The 22,768-nt window shown below is 39.2% G+C and overlaps 1 long non-coding RNA gene across 1 annotated transcript in view; it reads left to right on the top strand.

Annotated features, from left to right (window-relative positions):
- Positions 1 to 22,768, top strand: part of LOC143643152 (uncharacterized) — a 221,236-nt gene that overhangs the window by 184,634 nt on the left and 13,834 nt on the right. The window contains exon 3 of the long non-coding RNA XR_013156158.1: positions 15,668 to 15,749. This is a non-coding gene — a long non-coding RNA (uncharacterized LOC143643152). The remainder of the gene's footprint in view (positions 1 to 15,667; positions 15,750 to 22,768) is intronic.

The raw sequence follows: 22,768 nt of genomic DNA, 5'->3' as shown, positions 1-22,768 counted from the left end.
TTATGCTAACCCCTGATCCAAGTTGGATGCTGGAAAACAAGAAGCATTCGATAAGTGTTTGTTGAAGACAATATATATTGAAGAACTGAATTGTTTTGTTTAGAAGGTACACATGCACATACTATGCACACACATACACATAGTTAGGAATTAAATGAATATGAAGAATGAGGTTTAAAGTGGGGAGGTCTCTCCCAGGTTGAGGCATAATGTTGAAGATTTTTGCATGAATTGTTAAGAGGTCTTTATATTTAGGGGATTTACATTAGATTAGTCAAGGGACCAAATCACTCAGCTCTCCCTATCAGAGTTTAGACATACTTCTCAACTTCCTATAACCTTACCAGCACCCATGCCTAACTTCATTTCCTTTCTTCTAGTCTTGAAGGAAAAGGCAATGTTTTACAGTCTTTTTGATTTCTAGGCATACCTTTGAATTGAGACTCAAAAATCAAAGAAAACAAAACACTATAATAACAGAAGCTAACTATAAGAAAATTATTACATCAGGAAAACAAATCTTTAGTGTTTATGAAAGAATATCACACTATTTATTTCCTTTCTTTAGCACCACATATTACTTGTGCATTTACTGCTCTGACTGCACTCTCTTACATACTTTTTTTTTCTTTTTGCATGGGCAGGTACTGGGAATCAAACCCAGGTCTCTTGGCATGGCAGGTGAGAACTCTGCCTGCTGAGCCACCGTGGGCCACACTCTCTTACATACTTTTGCGAAGTTCTAGCATGCTCCAGAAAATGCATGACTTCTTTTGCACTGGCTTGACATTATGCTTGGTCTCTCACTCTTTATTTACAGGAAATTTTATGCAGAGCTCTTGATGTACCACCCCCACCCTTCCTAACTTTTCTACTCAGCATTCTGTATATTAGCAATTATGTATGCATACTTGTAGTAGAGTTCTTCAGAAAAAACAGAGCCAGTAGGATATGTATACATATGTATATATGAATTGGCTCACGTGACCATGGGGTTGGTAAGTCTGAATTCAGTAGGCCAGTCCGCAAGTGGGAATTCTGATGCAGGTTTTAATAAATTCCCCAGGAGAAGCTGACTAGCCAAAGTAGAGTTTTAAATTCTTATTTATAACTGCTGAAATCAGCTCTCCATTCAACTGATTGAATGAAAATTTTCTCTTTGCTGAAGGCAGACTCTTTTGTTGATTGTAGATATAATCAGCTATAGATGCAATCAACTGACTGATGATTTAAATTCATGAAATACCCCCCGGCAGTAACAATCAGGCTTGCTTGGCCAAACAACTGGTCACCTAGCTTAGTTGATGCATTACTAACAATATTCAACTGCAATAAAAATGAATTTTACATATGGGTCAAAATGGAGTGGCACATCAGTTTGTACAGCAGACCCATTTGAAACCATGGGGATGAGGTAATCCTCCCTCTTTTGGTGAAGGCTAAATCATGGTTTGTGCCCTTGTCCAATTCCTTCCTTTGGGAGTTTGTTATCAACCATTTCTCTTTCTTTCTGCTTTGTTTTCAGGTTTCCCTTCTCTCTCTCTCTTTGACTTGCCTCCTTTTATAGTCTGTCCTCTCCTGGCCCCAACCTCCAATCTCACTTCTCTTTTTAATAACTTTTCAAAAAAAGCAGTCTATATTCACCCATCCTCATTTGATACAACCTGTTTATTACCCAAACCACTGCAGTCTACTTTCTATCTACATTTTATTGATATTACTCTCACTCTCAGCACCATTGACCTTCTAGCTTTCAGTTCTTTGTAGGCCTGATTTTACTGAAACTCTGCTCCATTTGATCATTCTCATCACTGTTTCCTTCTCACAGTTCCTACTCCCTTGGCTTCTGCTCCAGATCACTCACAGAGTTCTTTTACTTCTGCCTACCCTTTAAACCTTAGTACTTCCCAACTTTGACTGGCCTCATTGCAACACTGCTCCTGGGTGATTTCATCCACTGACAAGGTTTTAAACATTCGTGTGTGTGGATGATTCTCAAGTCTGCACTTCTAGCCCAGACTTCTCTTCTATGGTTCAAATTCAATATGTACAAAATGGAACTCCTTTTCCTCCTCTAAAATATACCTTGAATTCCCTATCTCATTGGGTAGGACAATCATCCTTATAGTCACCCAAGAAGAAAGGATGAATGCTTCTTTTGACTCTTTCTTCCCCTGATTTATTATCATGTCTTATCATTTTTCTCTTCCAGGCAGCTCTTGAACAATCTTTTCTTGTCCATCCCTAGGCCCATACATTTATTTCAGACCCTCATCTTTTCTTCAAAACTGACCCTGCTCCTCCCTACCCTATCTGTCTCCATTCACTTTCAACCAAGCCTTGAGAGTGATCTCTTTAAACTTAAGCCAAACATGTAACAACCCTAACCTCAGTATTTCTACCCTGACTACAGGTGCAAAACTGGCCCACACATCACTCTTTATCTGCCTTTCCAGTCCCATCTCGCGCCACTTATAGCTTATACCTATTGCTCCAAAACAAGCAATGGCATGTATACTGTTCCCCACATGAGTGATGGACTCATTCTCCCCCACTTCCTGATGCTCCTGGCCCCTTCTTCTGTGTGTCTCTCAATCTGAAACTTGTTTCTCCTCCAGAATCTCTTCACTCTTAGATACTACCAGATATAATTCCTTCTGGCCCCACTCCTACTCAGCTGTGTCCAGTGAATTAGATATTCTTATGTGCTCAAGGAATATCATGTGCATACATTTGTTATTCACCACATTGGATTTATGAACTCATTTTTCCCATAATGTTTATTATTTTTTATATTGTGGAAGCCATATAATTTACTCAGTTCAGAAGACTAGGAAGAAAACATCACTCACAAGACAACTAGTCTAAAAACTTTATTATCAAAATATTGATAGTAGAAATATTACTCCAGTCCATTTTCTACATGTATATAATAGTGATATCATACACCATTCTTTCAAAATATATTGAGCACTTAATGTGTGGCAGGCTTAGACCCTGCCCTTGTTGAGTTTACAGTCCAGTTGTAGAGTCAGACATTAATCAAAGAGTCACACAAATAAATGCATGTTCCAACTTTATTTAGTTGACAAGTGCTAAGAAGGAGAGGTATATGGAGCTACAAGGGCATAAAATAAATAGATTAGGATTGGGATTAAGATCTAAAATATAAACAGAAATTGTCTAGCACACAAGGGTTGTGTACTTTTGAGTTGTCTGCTTTGAATTGTTCTAAATTTGTTTTTAGTTTTGCACTTAACAATAAATTGAAAACATTTTTCTGGTAAAAATTTGTCTATTACATAGAAGTATTCTAGGTATAGTATTAAATCATATGTATATACCACAGTTTAATAAATCCCCTAACAATAGATATTTAAGTTTCCTACCTTTTATTATGAATTATGCTGCAGTGAATATTTTTGCACATATATCTTTGCGTATGACTGTGATAATTTCCTAAGGCTATATTTCTGCAAGTGGGAGTGCTGTGTCAAAGGGTGTGCGTATTAAAGTTTTGCAATGCACTGCCAAATTGCTTTCTGGAAAGTCTCCACTGATGTACTTTTCCTTCCATCAGCAGTGTACGGAGAGCCTGCTCTTCTCCACGCTCACCAGCCTGGTGTCTTTTCTCACTTTTTGAACTTTACAGATTTTAAGTATCCGAAGAATGGTGTCTTGCTGATGTTTTAGCTTTAATGTTTTTGTCTGTTACTAAGGTTGAACTTCGTAAGTAGGTTTTTCACTGTGCAAATTTCTTTAGGCAATTGTCTATTGGTGTCACCACACGGTTCTCAAATTGCCTAAGTGTTTGTGTCTCATTAGCTCATTGAGGTCAGAGGCCCTTTTGGTGCACTGTGTTACTTAGTGCATGTTAGCTACTAGTAAGAGGGTAGCTTTAATTTGACAGGTATCTAGAACTTCACCAATTACCTGCTCTGAGCAAGGGTGGCAGAAGTCAGGATGGCCCCAGTCTCATGCTCGTAGATGGTCACCATGATTAGGGAATCCAGGTCTTCCTTCTGGATCCTATGATTTGGTCACAGGTGCAAGCTTCACTTCTGCGATGCAGCCCCATGTATACAAACTTAGAGACCCTTTAAATATAAGGAAGCACTGACCTCAGTGGCCTCAAGTGTATCTTCAATATTACCTTTTAAGCCGTTGACCCCCAAAAGATAGTAATGGGGCCTTCTCCTCAGGGAACCACAGACTCTTCCCAGACAAGGAAGGGCAGCAGGCAAAAAGTGGATAGCTAGCTGGCCAAGCTTCCAAGCTTGGAATTCTGTCTTCTCTGGGGTCTAGGAGTAACCAGCTGTTTAGTTTGCTAGCTGCTGGAATGCAATATACCAGAAACAGATTGGCTTTTAACAAGGGGAATTTAATAAGTTGCTAGTTTACAGTTCTAAGACTGAGATAATGTTCCAATTAAAGCAAGTCTATAGAAATGTCCAATCTGAGACATCCAGGGAAAGATACCTTGGTTCAAGAAGGCCACTGAAGTTCAGGATTTCTCTTTCAAGTGAAAGGGCACATGGCGAACACAGTCAGGGTTTCTCTCTCATCTGGAAAGGAACATGGTAAACATGGTCAGGGTTCCTATCTATCTGGAAGGGCACATGAAAAACATGCTGTCATCTGCTAGTGTCTTCTCCTGGCTTCCTGTTTCATGAAGCTCCCTGGGAGACATTTGCCTTCTTCAAATCCAAAGGTTGCTGACTGGTGGACTCTGCTTCTCGTGGCTATGTCATTCTGCTCTGCTCTCTCTGACTCTCTCATTCTTCAAAATATTTCCTCTTTTATAGGACTTCAGAAACTAATCAAGGCCCACTCAAATGGGTGGAGACACGCCTCTACCTAATCCAGTTTAACAACCACTCTTGATCAAATCACATCTCCAGGAAGATGATCTAATTACAGTTTCAAGCATACAATACTGAATAGGGATTAGAAGAAACGGCTGCCTTACAAAATGGGATTAGTATTAAAACATGGCTTTTCTAGGATACATATATCATTTCAAACTGGTACACCAGCCTTGAATGTTCATAAAAAGAATCAATGGCTAACAGGATACAAAAGTATATAATAGAAGGAAGATCGTCTAACAAAAGAAATGATTTCAGAAGTGGGAAAATATGAAACCTGCCCTCAAATGCACTTTACCTCTAAAGGTTATAAAAATAAACATTTTTATATTTCAAATTGAGGATAGGTATGGATTAATAAAGGAACATAATTTCCTTTGCACACAGCTGTCACTAATTAATTAATTAATTAGTTATTCATCCACCTAACAAATATCTGTTAAGTTCCTAACATGAACAAGACGCCATGATAGGTACAGGGTACTCAAAGGATAACAGCCATTACCTCTGTCTTTGTGGAGAACACAGTCCATGGCATTATATCAAGAATTAGCTCTGCTCTGCAAGGTCATAGCTGTTGCATGTTACATGTTGACTTTGTTTGAGTGACTTAGTTTATGCTGATAGTGGGAGACAAGGTATTTAAATAATTTGTAGGAAACATTGTGATAATGACAGTGTTGGTAGTGATAGGAACAGTGAACAATCTTTTGGGTAAAAGCTAGTTGTAACCAAACACTAGATTTATTCAATGATGTTTTTAACTATCCACTTTAAGCTCCCAGAACACCTTCATAGTCCAAATTTCTTCATGAAACCAGAAAACAGTTTATCTTGAGTTAAAAACTCTCTAGCCCTTAAATTTTCCTTTCCTCCTAAATGGTTGTTATTCTAATGCAAATTTTCCTTGAATACTATCAAGGCATGATGGGAGCAACTGCATTTGAGCTCTAATCCTGGTTTTATAGGATCAAGTGTCCAGTGAAGATCAACGACGGGATGCTGCAGGTTCAACATAAGGAGCAAGACTTTTGCAAAAAGGAAAAACAGAAGGGAGATTTTTTCAGAGTGGAAATGCATTTTCTCTCTACTAACATGATGTTGGTGATGATGATGATGATGGTGGTGATGATGATGATGCAATGCAATAGCAATGACCGGTACCCTTACTATGTCCCATGTGTGGTGTTAAAATTTTTCCATACACTATTTCATTTTGTCCTCTCAAAACTACCTGAGATATTACAATCCATATATATAGATGATGAACTGAGTATGAGCTAGGCTAAATTATTGGCCCATAGTCATATAGCTAGAAAGAGGCCGAACTAGGGTTCTGACATGGGGCCACCTCCTGCAAAGTCTCTTTTTCTCCATTATTATGCTATCCTGTGAGATTTTCATCACTGGAGGTGTTCAAGCATAAATTGGACTATTGCATGAGTGTAACAATACAGAAAATTCAAATTTCAGATGAGAATGAGAGTCCCTGGGCTGCTTAACAGTTGAATCATTAATTCTGAACATTTTTGTTAATGGTTCGTGTTGAGAATTTGACATTAATCTATGGGCTTTCTCTCCAGAAAAATATACATGCACACACATATGCAATGATCACAATGCAAAATCTGGGGGACAAAGATGCCCACGACCACACCCCTTTGCCCAGCACCCACTCCTGGGCTAAGAGCCCTTTGCTCTGAGTCTATGTTCAGGTATGTGTTTTTGGAGATCAATTCCCTCTGTGTCTGTCTACAGGTGTTGATAAGGTCCCACCATCATATGGCATTCATAGAGAAAAATGAAACAAACACATTGAGATGTTTCTCCCCTCCCAGAAGAAAGAGAACCCTCCTGACACATTTCTCAAAGCTGGCCATTGGAAAGCTCTCCCTTGGCCATTGCAATTTCAGGTGCATTGAGAATGACTCAGAAATAAGACACAACCCATGTATGAGGCCTCCATTCATATTATTATTTATGGGGCACAAGAGTCTGGCCTCCCCCAGCAACATCTACTTCCAATAAAACAATGAAGGGAGGTGGGGGAGGCGGGGCAGACTCATAGAGGGAAAAGTGTCTGTAGAAGGAAATACATCAATTTCTGGTTCCTGCCTTGCTTGATAGTGCATGTGTTTCCAATCTGGAGTGAACATGTGCGTTCAGCATCTAGAGAGACGCCTAGATACTGAAACCCCTCCCCATCTTTGTCCCTCCTACTCCTTGCCTGAACTCCACAGATGAGAGCTCAATGACTGTGGGTCTGGAAAACATTCCTCAGCTGGCCTGGTCTCTCTTATTCTGGCACCCTTTTCGAACATACAGGCATGTGCGGCTGTGTGCACGTGTACACTGTATGGAATTTCATTATCATTTAAACGTTCTCATTTGGACATTTAGATGGCAGAAGAGTCCTGGGGATTGTGGAGGCATGGCAGAGCCTTCTGGATCCCCGCGGGAAAGTTACAGTGCTTTTCCTCTCCTACAACCAGCTTTGCTATTTTAATGCATTGTTACATGCTTAATTATTTTGGCACGAGTTCTCCGAGCAGCAATCTCTGCACAGGTTCCTGGGGATTTCTAGGGGTTGTCCCTGGGGGAGGCAGGTTTCAGGTTTGCAGAAGCAGAGGATTGGATGCCAAAGGATGTGGAGCAACACATTTCTGATGCTCAAGTCCATTTCTTCTCTCCTAGCTTCCCCCCTGTTTTGACTGGGGCCTTCTCTCTTACCTCTCACCTGGACTTTGGTTATTACCTCCCAGCTCCTGTCTCTGTCTCTACTTTGCTCCATTCAATTCATTCTCCACACTGCTGCCAGAGCAACCTTTATCAGACACAAAACGGTCATAACCTTGTTTAAAAGCTTTCACTGGCTCTCTGATATCTTGTTATAAACAACAATCATGATAATTTCTATCAGTAAAGGGGCTCTTACCAGGTACTCAGCAAAGTGCTTTCCACGCAGTACTTCAGATAATCTTCCAAACAACCTCAAGGAGTGAGGTTGTTTAGATTCCACACCCCTCCCCAACTTTACCAAGGAGAACACTGAGATTGAGAGTGTTTAACTAATCTGGTCAAGGTGACACAGCTAGAAAGCAGAGAGGTAGTTTGATGTTGTGCAGTATATAACCTGCATGAGAGGGCTCAGCAGAGGGGCAGGTGAGGCCTCAAATCAGCCAGGCCTCTGCCTCCAGGAGAGACCCATTTTTCTATTTGATCCAGATTTGAGGAGCAATGCTAATTTGCCTGGTTTTCACATACCCACACCTGTGATTGCTGCTTTGTGAGCTAGTCCATTTATTATTGCTGGAGTGAGGTGCTAGGGATCCAGAAACAATCGATATGGCTCCTGGCTCCTAAACCCATAAAGTTACAATCTGTAGGGGAGACAGATAAATCCAATGGGGATCAATCCGTTTCCATAGGTTAAATGTAAGATAGTGCTATGCGCACTGTACCCTGCGAACACAGAGGGAAACCATACCTTGGAAGGTGAGGAGGGAGCTGCAGGGAGGTCTAGAAAGGCTGCTGGAGGAAATGCTACCTGAGCAGACAGAGCTCAGTTAGATGAAGTTGGAGCTGGGGGTGGGGGAGAAGGTATTCTAGGCAGGGGAAAGGAGCAAAGCACAAAAGGTATGAAATAGCATAGGCCCAGTTCTGAGAAACTATTGCAAGTGAATTTGTGGTTAAAGAAATTTCAACCTTAAGGGAAAAATGTATTGGAGGTGCAGGTCAGAGTAAACCTTTAAGGCAAAAAAATTCTTTTTCCCATTCACAAAGATAAAGACAACCAAGTGAAAGGCAATGACATAGAACTTAAATTACTAAGAGCTGCCACCATGCTGTGAAACGTGATGTCCTCCCTCCCTTGGATGGGTTGTTGAGAATTCATTTTACCATGTGGAAGATGATATACACATCCAGGGATCTTTGTGCTTGTTCTCTGTGCTGGTCTGAATCTGTGGTGGATCCCAGAAAGGTCCGTTAATCCTCATTTAATATTGCTGGGTGGGAGCATTTTGATAGTTTCCATGAAGATGTGACCTGCCCAATTGTGGGTGGTAACTTTTGATTAGATGATTTCTATGGATGTGTGTCTCTACCAATTGAAGGTGGAGTTGCTTACTGGACCTTTAAAAGAGGAACCATTTTTGAGAGAGTCCCCTTTTGGTAGAGCCACGAGAAAGTCTGCAGACACCACTGCCATGTTCGCCATGTGCCCTTCTAGCTGAGAGAGAAACGTTGAACGTTGTTGGCCTCCTTGAACCAAGGTATCTTTCCCCAGAAGCCTTAAATTGGACATTTCTATAGACTTGTTCTAATTGGGACATTTTCTTGGGCTTAGAACTGTAAACTAGCAACTTATTAAATTCCCCTTGTTAGGTGGAGGGGGCCAAGATGGTGGCTTAGTAAGGTGTGTGTGTCTTAGTTCCTCCTCCAGAACAACTACTAAATAACCAGAAACAGTACAGAACAGCTCCCGGAGCCACGACAGAGACTAGACACACAGAATACCCCAGTCTTGACTAGCTGGACCGACTGCGAGACTCCGCTGCGGTGAGATCCCTGAGCGGCGCGCGCTTCCCCGGGCCGCGGCGGCTGGCGGCCGGCGCACCTCCCTCCCTCCTTCCCAGGCTGGCTGATAGTCTCGGAGAGGCAAGTTCCCCAAGCCGCGGCGGCCGGCACCCCTCCCTCGCGGGCGGCTTCCCGGACCAGCTACAAGTCTCGGATCAGCAAGATCCCCAAGCGACAGCGGCCGGTGGCCAGTGCCCCTCCCCCACAGGCGGCTACCCGGAGGGAAAGGAAAGAGTCTCCAACAGTAGCAGTGACTGAGTCCAACCAAACACCAATAGTGGCATTAATAAACAAATTCTGACTACTAAAAATAGGCCCCCAGCTCAGGCAAAACTGATCAAGGTGGAAGTCGCCTTTTGGGCTAACTGAAAAAGAGGAAAGGGAGTGAAACAGAGCCTTCTGCGGCTGTTTCTACAGAGGCTTGGTGCCTCTGGGCTCAGCGCTGGGATTACACAGGTTGCAACTGCCCCAAACGCAGAAACAGTCTGCTTTCAGGGCTCTCTACCACCTGAACCTTCCCCACGGGAGGGGTGAAACGCATCTCAGGTGGAATCCCTCTCTCAAGTAATTCAGATCCCAGGACTTCACAATTTGAAGCCATTAAAACCAGCCTACAACCTTTCCTCTGTCTCCACCACGCACACAACAGGGAGAGCCTTCCAAAGTTAAAGGAGCCACAACATCTTTTGCTGGTGGGACCTGCAGACAGACAAGCACCACATACTGGGCAGGATAAGAAAAACAGAGCCCAGAGACTTCACAGGAAAGTCTTTCAACCTGCTGGGTCCCACACTCAGGCAAATCTGATTAAATGTTCAGATGCCAGCAAAAAATAACAAATCACAACAGAAAATTGAAGATATGGCCCAGTCAAAGGAACAAACCAATAGTTCAAATGAGATACAGGAGCTGAGACAACTAATTCTGAATATACGAACAGAAATGGAAAACCTCTTCAAAAACCAAATCAATAAATTGAGGGAGGACATGAAGAAGACATGGGCTGAACAAAAAGAAGAAATAGAAAAACTGAAAAAACAAATCACAGAACTTATGGGAATGAAAGATACAGTAGAAGAGATGAAAAAAAACAATGGAAACCTACAATGGTAGATTTCAAGAGACAGAGGTTAGAATTAGTGAACTGGAGGATGGAACATCTGAAATCCAAAAAGAAATAGAAATTATAGGGTAGAGAATGGAAAAATTTGAGCAGGGGCTCAGGGATTGAATGATAATATGAAGCGCACAAATATGCGTGTTGTGGGTGTCCCAGAAGGAGAAGAGAAGGGAAAAGGAGGAGAAAAACTAATGGAAGAAATTATCACTGAAAATTTCCCAACTCTTATAAAAGACCTAAAATTACAGGTCCAAGAAGTGCAGCGCACCCCAAAGAGAATAGATTCAAATAGGCGTTCTCCAAGACACTTACTAGTTAGAATGTCAGAGGTCAAAGAGAAAGAGAGGATCTTGAAAGCAGCAAGAGAAAAACAATCCATCACATACAAGGGAAACCCAATAAGACTATGTGTAGATTTCTCAGCAGAAACCATGGAGGCAAGAAGACAGTGGGATGATATATTTAAATTACTAAAATAGAAAAACTGCCAACCAAGACTTCTATATCCAGCAAAATTGTCCTTCAAAAATGAGGGAGAAATGAAAACATTTTCAGACAAAAAGTCACTGAGAGAATTTGTGACCAAGAGACCAGCTCTGCAAGAAATACTAAAGGGAGCACTAGAGTCAGATACGAAAAGACAGAAGAGAGAGGTGTGGAGAAGAGTGTAGAAGGAAGGAAAATTAGATATGATATATATAATACAAAAGGCAAAATGGTAGAGGAAAGTATTACCCAAACAGTAATAACACTAAATGTTAATGGACTGAATTCCCCAATCAAAAGACATAGACTGGCAGAATGGATTAAAAAACAGGATCCTTCTATATGCTGTCTACAGGAAACACATCTTAGACCTAAAGATAAACATAGGTTGAAAGTGAAAGGTTGGGAAAAGATATTTCATGCAAATAACAACCAGAAAAGAGCAGGAGTAGCTATACTAATATCCAACAAATTAGACTTCAAATGTAAAACAGTTAAAAGAGACAAAGAAGGATACTATCTACTAAAAAAAGAACAATTAAACAAGAAGACATAACAATCATAAACATTTACACATCGAATCAGAATGCCCCAAAATACATGAGGAATACACTGCAATCACTGAAAAAGGAAATAGACACATCCACCATAATAGTTGGAGACTTCAATTCACCACTCTCATCAATGGACAGAACATCTAGACAGAGGATCAATAAAGAAACAGAGAATTTGAATATTACAATAAATGAGCTAGACTTAACAAACATTTATAGGATATTACACCCCACAACAGCAGGATACACCTTTTTCTCAAGTGCTCATGCATCATTCTCAAAGATAGACCATATGCTGGGTCACAAAGCAAGTCTCAACAAATTTAAAAAGATTGAAATCATGCACAACACTTTCTCGGATCATAAAGGAATGAAGTTGGAAATCAATAATAGGCAGAGTGCCAGAAAATTCACAAGTACATGGAGGCTCAACAACACACTCTTAAACAACCAGTGTGTCAAGGAAGAAATTACAAGAGAAATTAGTAAATATCTTGAGGCGAATGAAAATTAAAACAAAACATATCAAAACCTATGGGACACAGCAAACGCAGTGCTAAGAGGAAAATTTATTGCCCTAAATGCCTATATCAAAAAAGAAGAAAGGGCAAAAACTCAGGAATTAACTGTCCACTTGGAAGAACTGGAGAAAGAACAGCAAACTAATCCCAAAGCAAGCAAAAGGAAAGAAATAACAAAGATTAGAGCATAAATAAATGAAATTGAGAACATGAAAACAATAGAGAAAATCAGTAAGACCAGAAGTTGGTTCTATGAGAAAATCAACAAGATTGATGGGTCCTTAGCAAGATTGACAAAGAGAAGAAGAGAGAGGATGCAAATAAATAAGATCAGAAATGGAAGAGGAGACATAACCACTGACCTCACAGAAATAAAGGAGGTAATAACAGGATACTATGAACAACTTTATGCTAATAAATACAACAATGTAGATGAAATGGACAAGTTCCTAGAAAGGCATGAACAACCAACTTTGACTCAAGAAGAAATAGACGACCTCAACAAACCAATCACAAGTAAAGAAATTGAATCAGTCATTCAAAAGCTTCCCAAAAAGAAAAGTCCAGGACCAGATGGCTTCACATGTGAATTCTACCAAACATTCCAGAAAGAATTAGTACCAACCCTGCTCAAACTCTTCAAAAAAATTGAAGTGGAGGGAAAGCTACCTAATTCATTCTATGAAGCCAACACCACCCTCATACCAAAACCAGGCAAAGATATTACAAAAAAAGAAAACTACAGACCAAGCTCTCTAATGAATATGGATGCAAAATCCTCAACAAAATTTTAGCAAATCAAATCCAGCAACACATTAAAAGAATTATACATCATGACCAAGTAGGATTCATCCCAGGTATGCAAGGATGGTTCAACATAAGAAAATCAATTAATGTAATACACCATATCAACAAATCAAAGCAGAAAAATCACACGATCATCTCAATTGATGCAGAGAAGGCATTTGACAAGATTCAACATCCTTTCCTGTTGAAAACACTTCAAAGGATAGGAATACAAGGGAACCTCCTTAAAATGATAGAGGGAATATATGAAAAACCCACAGCTAATATCATCCTCAATGGGGAAAAATTGAAAACTTTCCCCCTAAGATCAGGAACAAGACAAGGATGTCCATTATCAACGCTGTTATTCAACATCGTGTTGGAGGTTCTAGCCAGAGCAATTAGACAAGAAAAAGGAATACAAGGCATCAAAATTGGAAAGGAAGAAGTAAAACTATCACTGTTTGCAGATGATATGATACTATATGTCGAAAACCCTGAAAAATCCACAACAAAACTACTAGAGCTAATAAATGAGTGCAGCAAAGTAGCAGGTTACAAGATCAACATTCAAAAATCTGTAGTGTTTCTATACACTAGCAATGAACATGCTGAGGGGGAAATCAAGAAACGAATTCCATTTACAATTGCAACTAAAAGAATAAAATACTTAGGAATAAATTTAACTAAAGAGACAAAAGACCTATACAAAGAAAACTACAAAAATATGTTAAAAGAAATCACAGAAGACCTAAATAGATGGAAGGGCATACTGTGTTCATGGACTGGAAGACTAAATATAGTTAAGATGTCAATTCTACCTAAATTGATTTACAGATTCAATGCAATACCAATCAGAATCCCAACAACTTATTTTTCAGCAATTGAAAAAGCAATTTACCTGGAAGGGCAGCGTGCCCTGAATTGCTAAAAGTATCTTGAGGTAAAAAAATGAAGCTGGAGGTCTCACTCTGCCTGACTTTAAGGCATATTATGAAGCCACAGTGGTCAAAACAGCATGGTACTGCCATAAAGATAGATATATCAACCAATGGAATTGAATAGAGTGCTCAGATATAGACCCTCTCATCTATGGACATTTGATCTTTGATAAGGCAGTCAAGCCAACTCACCTGGGACAGAACAGTCTCTTCAATAAATGGTGCCTAGAGAACTGGATATCCATATGCAAAAGAATGAAAGAGGACCCATATCTCACACCCTATACAAAAGTTAACTCAAAATGGATCAAAGATCTAAACATTAGGTCTAAGACCATAAAACAGTTAGAGGAAAATGTAGGGAGATATCTTATGAATCTTACAATTGGAGGCAGTTTTATGGACCTTAAACCTAAAGCAAGAGCACTGAAGGAAGAAATAAATAAATGGGAGCTACTCAAAATCAAACACTTTTGTGCATCAAAGAACTTCATCAAGAAAGTAGAAAGACAGCCTACACAATGGGAGACAATATTTGGAAACAACATATCAGATAAAGGTCTAGTATCCAGAATTTATAAAGAGATTGTTCAACTCAACAACAAAAAGGCAGCCAATCCAATTACAAAATGGGAAAAAGACTTGAACAGACACCTCTCAGAAGAGGAAATAACAAATGGCCAAAAGGCACATGAAGAGATGCTCAATGTCCCTGGCCATTAGAGAAGTGCAAATCAAAACCACAATGAGATATCATCTCACACCCACCAGAATGGCCATTATCAACATAAAAGAAAATGACAAGTGCTGGAGAGGATGTGGAGAAAGAGGCACACTTATCCACTGTTGGTGGGAATGTCAAATGGTGCAACCGCTGTGGAAGGCAGTTTGGCGGTTCCTCAAAAAGCTGAATATAGAATTGCCATATGACCCAGCAATACCATTGCTAGGTATCTACTCAGAGGACTTAAGGGCAAAGACACAAATGGACATTTGCACACCAATGTTTATAGCAGCATTATTTACAATTGCAAAGAGATGGAAACAGCCAAAATGTCCATCAACAGACGAGTGGCTAAACAAACTGTGGTATATGCATACAATGGAATATTATGCAGCTTTAAGACAGAATAAACTTATGAAGCATGTAATAACATGGATGGACCTAGAGAACATTATGCTGAGTGAGACTAACCAAAAACTAAAGGACAAATACTGTATGATCCCACTGATGTGAACTGACATTAGAGAATAATCTTGGAATATGTCATTGGTAACAGAGACCATCAGGAGATAGAAATAGGGTAAGATAATGGATAATTGGAGCTGAAGGGATACAGACTGTGCAACAGGACTGGATACAAAAACTCAGAAATGGACAGCACAATACTACCTAATTGTAATGTAATTATGTTAAAACACTGAATGAGGTATAGTTTTTTAAAATTTAATTTAATTTAATTTTTTTATTTTTTATTTTTTTTATTTTTATTTTTTTCTCTCTATTATCATTTTATTTCTTTTTCTGTTGTCTTTCTATTTCTTTTTTTGAATCGATGCAAATGTACTAAGAAATGATGAATATGCATCTATGTGATGATATTAAGAATTACTGATTGTATATGTAGAATGGAATGATTTCTAAGCGTTGTGTTAGTTAATTTTTTAAATTAATAATATTAAAAAAATTCCCCTTGTTAAAAGCCATTCCGTTTCTGGTATATTGCATTCCGGCAGCTAGCAAACTAGAACGTTCTTCATCCTGACGTCCAATGTCTTTCTGATTTTATGATGCAGGCTTCTCCCTCACCAGGTCCCTATGATGCCAGGAGACTTGGATGCTTCAGAGGGAAAAAGCTTTGGGTCACCTGTATGAAGCAGCACGTTCTTTCTGGGTGAGTATTTCTTAAGCTATAAAGTCCCCAATGTTCAGGACTTTATAGTCTCTGCTCTGCTCATTTTTCACTTGATGCCAAAGCACACCTTCTTACCTGTTCTCACCCCTAATGTCCACCCACTGTTAAGTTATTCCCAAGGTTTCATCCTATAAAGACCTTCTTTTGTTATGCCATTTGTTTTTCCTCTTCTCTTTCCCTACTTTAAACACGTAAAGCAAAGAAATGCATGAAGATAATTAAGAGTCAACTAGCATTAGAAAGCTTATAACCAAAAGCTCTTATAGCCCATAGCTGTTTCCATCCTCATCCAGAAATCCTATCCCTGAAAGGTAGCTTTTGCTTTGGGTCTTTACCACCATGTTTCCAAATCACTTGCATATTATTTATTGTTGTTGTTTTCATTTAAGACATCATTTAGTGACTTTCTACTATGGAAGATGAGCATTTAGTTTTCTTGTACCCTTTCCCTGCAACACATACACACATCTCCTCCCTTCTTTCCACCCAGCATATACTTATATAACAATTATGTTTAAACCAGTAGTAAAGTTCTATATGTAGTATTCATAGCTGAGCTACAAAATGTGTTTTCATTACATTCAGTTGTTTTATGAAGCTTTTTCTGGAGTTATTTTTCTTCATTAGATTTTCAATAGCTCTAACACAAGTTCTTAACAAACTGCAAAACTCCTCCTGATTGCATCAGAAGCATCAAGTAAATTATTGGTGCTCTAATTTCTCAGTTTCCCCTTCCTATTTTCTATTCTTTTAACTTTGACTTCTGGAAATATTTCTAAACTTTAACTTCTAATCCTTCTAACATTTTTTTTTTTTGTATTTTTAATTTTTCCTAACACTTTTAACCCCCAAGAGCTCTTTCCTCTATTTTAACAGAATGCTGTTCTTGGATATGATACTTTCTCATCTGTCTGAGCATATTGATGAGTTTTATGGTTTTTTTTTTTTTTAAGAATTTCATCTCCTCCTTACATTTTTCTTTTTTCTACTGTGTTCTATTTTATGCTCATTTTAGCCCCAGTCTTCGTGTGAGAGGCTTTTATCGAATATTTAGTGATTTCAACTGGCCACTGCATTTCTTGCTCCTAGTGCAGGGCTTATGTGACACACAGTAGGTGATTTAGTGACTGAATTGGATAATAGCAATTCAGAGATTCTAAAATTACACATTCTTCAGAGAAAGGAACTCTTGATGTGGCAGGAGATTTAATGCAATTCTCATTTTGAAATGGGGGAGAGTGTGGAAGAGCAACTTTTGACTGGATGAAAAAGAGGAATGGCCTGGAAATGTATGAACGGTGTTAGGCTGATTCGTTCTGTTTGTTCTTGGCTCATGTTATGGGCTGAATCAGGTCCCCCCAGAAGGATATGCTGAAGTCCCAACCTCCAATACCTCAGAACATGACCTTATTTGGAAATAAAGTAGCTGCAGATGTAATGAGTTAAGCTGAGGTCATACTGGTATTGGATAGGTCCTGTTGGAGTTGGGGTGGGCCAAATATGACAGGTGTCCTTACACGAAGAAGAGAAGAGATACAGAGACAGAGACCCAGAGGGGAGAAGGCCATGTGAAGATGGTCCAGAGACTGCAGATATGTTGCCACAAGCCATGGAATAACAAGGATTGCTGAGCATCACAGAAACTAGCAAGAGGCAAGGAAGGATTCTTCCCTTGAGTCATCAGAGAGACCATGGACCTGCTGGAACCTTGATTTTGGACTTCTAGCTTCCAGAATTGTGAGGGAATAAGTTTTTTTTTTGTTTTAAGTCACCAAGTTTGTCATAATTTGTTATGGCAGTCTTAGGAAACCAATACAGCCTAGAATCTAACCCATGCATACTTAGGGATTTGGGAGGGGAATAAAAAACAATAGTTTTTTACTAGGTTCTAGCGATATTATGTACTGTTTTTAGTTTATTCTCCCAACAACCGAGTAATTTAGAAATTATTATACCGACTTGACAGATAAGAAAACTGAAGCCCAGAAGGGTTATGTAAATTGCTCCAAATATACAACTAGCAATTTTAAAAGCTTAGTTTCAAACTTAGGGAGGCTAACTCATTAGCAATTACTCTTTAAAAGATTAAAAACAAGAAAAAATTCTTTAATATTTACCTCTTTTAAAATATTTCCTACACACTGTTCATTATTTAGTATAGATCCAAATATTCATTTAGTTACATTATCCTTCTGTCTGAAGAACTTCCTAACACATTTCTTTTAGTGTAGGACTGCTGACAATGCATTCTATCACCTTACATCTGTCTGAAATTTTTTCAAGTTCTTTTCTGAAAGGTTGTTTTCACTAGGTATAGAATTATGGATTGACAATTTTTCTTTTAGCATGTTAAAGATGTTGCTTAATTGTTATTTAGCTTGCATAGTTTCGGATTACTATGTTTAGTAATAATATGTAATTATATGTAATAAGAAATTGCATATAATTTCCTTTTTTCTTTGGATGCCTTCAAAGTTTACTTTATCTCTGGACCTCAGTAGTTTAACTGTGATAAATCTGTGTGTATGTGTGTGTGTGTGTGTGTGTGTGTGTGTGTGTGTGTGTGTTTTAATCCTGCCTGTGATTTTCTGAATTTTTTAGATCTGTGGTTTTTGTCTTTATTAATTTTGGAAAATTCTTAGCCATTGGTTCTTCAAAAATTTATTTTCCCTTGTTGTCTCTCTTTTCCTTCTTGGACTCCAATTACACATATGTTAAATCATTTGCTATTGTTTCGCTACTCTTGGATTTTCTGATCTGTTGTTTTCCTCTCTATAATCTTTGTACTTCAGTTTGGATAATTTCCATTGGCCTATTTTCAAGTTTACCAAGTTTTTCTTCAGCTTTGTTTTATCTGTTGATAATCCTGTCAAAAGAAATTTTCATTTCTGACATTCTAGTTACCTTTTTTTCTACACAGTTTTCATTTCTTTGCTGAAATTCTCCATCTGTTCACACATAATATCCATCTTTCTTATTGAGCCTTTAACATATTAACTCTAGTTTTTTAAAAGTCCCTGTCTAGAATCTGGGTCCTTTCTGAAGTTGAATCTAGTGACTACTTTATCTTGTGACTATGGATTGTCTTTTCTTACTTTATTTGGTGCCTTGTAATTTTTTAATTGAATGCTAGATATCATATGAGAAGAACAGTATATACTGAGGTATGCAGGTTTAATGACTGAAAATGGTCATACCTCTTCTTCTGTCAGGTTACCAGTGTTGCAGAGAAGTGCCAGTCTAGTTAGTAGTTGAGCTGAATTTGTATTTTATGTTTTGTTGTTGTTGTGTTTAACTTCAGTACACCACAGACTTCAAATTCTTCTAACAGTAAGTAGGCTGCTGCTACCTTAGAATGAATATGATGTCTGGGGTGACAGAGGGCTTTTCTTACAGTTCCACTTTATTCCTTCAGCTAGCACTGCACACCTGCACCACTGGAGGCCTCTATGCATTTGCCCCTCATCCAGCAGCAAACCACTGTTAGCTTGTTATTGGGTGTGCAGTTCATGGTGTTGAAATAGAGATTCTCAGTTTTCCTGATTCAGCCTCAGGCCTAGGGAGACTGATACATCTGAGCTTTGGGTGTGGGTTTTTCTCAGCAATTTTGCCCTTTCCTTTCTGACAGCATACTCTACCCTGTATCTTGAGAGTAATGGAATATATGAGTTTCCCATCCCTTTTCAGTGGTAGCAGGCCTCTGCTTTGTTATCAATTCAGGATCTTCCAGAAACAGCAGTTGCTTCTTCCACTCCCTCAGTGTAGGATACCTTTATCTGTGACAGGATGAAGAAATTCCTGCCCTTTCCTCTGTGGGAGACAGCTGTTGTTTGTTACTTGATGCAAGGCATTTAATGTTTCCTATCTCTCCTCATTGACAAATGACTTTTTCTTCTATCCTTTCCTCAGCAGCAGTTCATCTTTGCTAAGATCCTGAGAGTTCCCCAGTTCTTTCCCAGTGGCAGAAAGTTTTCTACTTAACATGACAGAATGTCCTATAGTTTCATGCCTGGGGGGCACCAAGGGGGTACTATTTTACATCTTCTGCCCTGCTCCCACTCTATCATGTAAACACCTGGTGAAAGCCTGTGGCTAAGAGCTTGTATGATCCTCTTGTGACTACGACTCTCAGGTTTCTAAATTATTACACCAGCCTAGACTCAGCCCTTAGGAATTCATTAAGATTTTAGCTCTTCGCTTCTTAACTGCTTTTATGGTTTACTACCTCTTCCTACTGTGTTCTGTGAATAGTATAACAGTTCATGTATGCTCTCTATTCTCACGGGCCCTTTAGAATTCAGTTTACCTGCTTGCCTAGTTATTTCAGCTCTCTAGGGGGCTCAAGAAGAGTTATTATTTTGTAAAGTATCCACCTTTTTTTTTGTTAGCATGGGAATTAAATTGTGGTTTTCTATATCCTAAGTGGAAGTTGAACCCCCAAGGCAATTACTCTTAATTATGACTCTGGGTAAGATCCGAGGGCAGCTCCGTTTGCCATCAAACACTCTCCTCTTAGTTTCTCAAGAAGTCACTCTCCTTCCATGTTTAGCTACTACAATATCTTACATTTGTATTGCGTTTTTAGCTTACAAAGTACTTTCACATGTATTCTTATTTGCTTCCTTTCTTTGTGTTGCTTGGGCAATCATGAACTATTTAAATAGACAGATGTCTGCTGTGGCTCCCCTGGAGTGCACAACATAGAGCTGCCCTTGTAAGAAGCAGCTCAATTGCAAATCATCACCTACATTCGGAGCGTCTGTCCTTAGGACTTTCAATTTAGGGCTCAAATTTTAATCTGCTGTTTTCTCTGTTGGTAGTATCTTAAAATGCATGACACATCATATAGGACTCCATTGGACTTCTGTTTCAACCACACTGGTTGAATGACTGCCTATTCCTTTGAAGTGCCCTCAAAGGCCTTTTTTCCTCTCTCTAAGTTAATTTCTTGAACATCAGAAAGCCAAACATACTGTCTACATTTGGTGACAATTGTCAGTTCTGTGCCGTGCATTAACAGGCAGTTATGTGGACACAGAGACAGAAACTTCGATTAATTCAAATAGACGTGATCTACATAAAAACTTAATAAGTTTATCTTATAATCTTCATTTTATAGAGGATTGAATAATTATATTCGGACTTTTGATCACTTACTATGTGCCAGGCCTTCCTTTAAATGTGATTCTACATATGTAAATTCATCTAATTCTTAAAGCAATCGGTGGGGTGAGTACTATTATTATCCCTAAATTAGAGAAAAGAAGCAGGCACAGGCAGGCCAAGTAACATACAGGTCATATAGCTGGTAAGTAGTGGTAAAGTCCAAATTCAGGCAATCTGACCTACGCTTTTTTTTTTTTTGCCTCTGCTTTTAATCACTAGTTTGTAGTGCTTATCTAAAATCACTCAGAACTGTTATATAGTGGCGAAAAATGAGAGCGTGCTAATTCTAAGTGCCAAGTATTTTCTACCATATTAGACTAGTGGTTAATGGCATGGGAATCTTGTTTTATTCAGAGCCTTACATTACAGGAATCTTTTTCCAGAACAATAATCTGCTCCTAGCTATTCCCTTTGCCTCAGGACTGGAGCAACGAGAGCACAGCTGACAGAAAGTCCCTCCGATTTTAGCAACCCCTTATCCAAGGAAGGACACAGTGACACAGTGGTGTAGCTCCAGCAATGTTGGCCAACTCTTAGAGACTGAAAGGAGCAAATGTGCTGCAATATGGTGCTTTTTAGAAAGCAGATGTGGCTAGGAAAGAAGCAGCTGAGGAAGTAGCAGGAATATTCCCGTGGACACAGGTGACTTTAGCATATCTCCAAGAGTTTTTGGCCTAGAGTCCATGAGTCTCTGGGTCTGAATGACCTTTGGTTGGCAGTGTCCTTGGATTTATGAACTCTTTATATATCTGGGAATAAAAACTAGAAAAGCCATGAATATAAAGGCAGTATGTGCCTCAGGGCGTTGAGCTGAGGGAACACAGGAGCCATTAGGGTGGAGACAGAGCTGCAAAGAATTGGCTCAGCTATCTGATCACCTACTTCAATGTGGAGCTAAGCCATTGTAAGATAGAAGCTTACAATGAGTAAAGAAGTCACAGAAATATTTATCAAGTACTTAGCATAGGACAGGCATAATTCTAGCAGATTTGAAGGCCCAAAGAAGGGTGAAATATTTCTGGCTCTGAGAAACTTGAGCGTAACTGGAGAAAGAAGATATGCATATCAAAGTCTAAATATGTGGGACAGCATATGGGAAAGGCAGCCCAATGGAGGCATTAGCACCTAGACATGATTGCTTCCCCATCTTTTACTAGTCATGTGATCATACCTAACCTATCTGAGCCACATTTTCTTATCTTCAAAATCAGAGTACTACCACTTACCTAATAGTTTTGTGGAGTGTTAATGAGAAAAAAAAACATGTAAATCACCTTGCTCAGTCTTAAGACCTTAATGGTTGTTGAGTTTGAATATAATAACTAATAAGTGGTAAAAGAGAAAAAAAAGAATTCCAGAGAAGGTAGAGAAGATAGAGGTATATCACTAGTAGGCAGGCGGATTGGTGAGACCCTCTTGGATGACATGGGACTTATCCCAGGACTCAGCAGTTGGCAGGATCACACAAGGAGGCCATTACAATGGAAGAGAATGCAATAAGGACAGTGAGGAAATCAGCCAGGCTGGCCTGGAGAGTATGTACCATTGAGCCAAGGAATATACAGGCTGTACCTTGGAGGCCCTTGACTGCTAAAGTATGGAGTTTGCACTTTATGCTCTTGGCAGTCAGAAGCCATTGAAGGATTATGACACATACCAGAGACAAATAAGCTGTTCAAATATGACCTGAAGTATGTAAATATTTGCTCTCCAGCTATTGAAAATGACACCAAAGACTTATAATAACTCACACATTCACTGTGAGTTACTTTCCCAGTAGTGAAACGGGACTGAGCAGACTTGTCCTCTCTCCACTCTGGTGCTCTTTGACC

This window comes from Tamandua tetradactyla, chromosome 8, assembly GCF_023851605.1.
Source record: "Tamandua tetradactyla isolate mTamTet1 chromosome 8, mTamTet1.pri, whole genome shotgun sequence".
Taxonomy (NCBI): Eukaryota; Metazoa; Chordata; class Mammalia; order Pilosa; family Myrmecophagidae; genus Tamandua; species Tamandua tetradactyla.
The sequence above is the reverse complement of the archived record's forward strand: the minus strand, read 5'-3'. Positions and strand labels throughout refer to the sequence as shown.